We start from the raw sequence: 824 nt of genomic DNA on the forward strand, positions 1-824 counted from the left end.
AATACGTATTTTATTTACACTTTTTATTTTTTTATTAATCTTGATAAAATTATATGGTCAACACAGTCAATGGGGGCTTAGCTCCCTTAGCCCCTCCCCCTTGGATATGCCACTGTATCTACGCATATTATACGCATGAACAGTAAATATCATATATTCATTTTATGTACTAGTTATATAAAATGTATAACAATTCTTCGTTAAATATACTGCATAATATGTTTTTCGATAAAAACTTTAAAAAAAAACATGAATTTCTATTTTATGTCACACGGGTTGATATATAACCGAACTGCTACGACAACTGTGCAATTTTAGATTCTGGGTGGAACGATGAATGTATTGATTTTACAATGATGTGTGTTTTTTTTTTTATTTTTTTTTGTGTCTGTCATCACCTTTTAGGACAGTAAAAATGCTTGGATTTTCTTCAACAGTACCTTTTCTGATAGGAAAGTGAATCTAGTTGGTACATTGGGGGGTCAAAAGTAAAATTTTTCCAATAGTTTTCAAAAGCGCCGTGTAAAACAAAAGAAAAATTAAGGAAAAACGGGAATTTTTACGCAAAATCTGTTTTCAAGAAAATTGATTTTGGTTTTTGCTGTAACTTTAAAACGAATGACTGTATTTCGTGATTTTTACATATTGTGTCAATTTTTTAACTTTAAATGCTAATAAAAAAAAAACTGTGACTAAGGATTTTTAATATATTTTAAATCTCATTGTAACAATATAGTAGGAGCCTTGTATTAAATTTTCAAGTATTTTTACTCAACAAATAAAGTTTTATTGACATTCATAGAAAAAAAAACTAATTAAATTGG

The sequence above is a fragment of the Acyrthosiphon pisum genome, chromosome A1 (assembly GCF_005508785.2).
Source record: "Acyrthosiphon pisum isolate AL4f chromosome A1, pea_aphid_22Mar2018_4r6ur, whole genome shotgun sequence".
Taxonomy (NCBI): Eukaryota; Metazoa; Arthropoda; class Insecta; order Hemiptera; family Aphididae; genus Acyrthosiphon; species Acyrthosiphon pisum.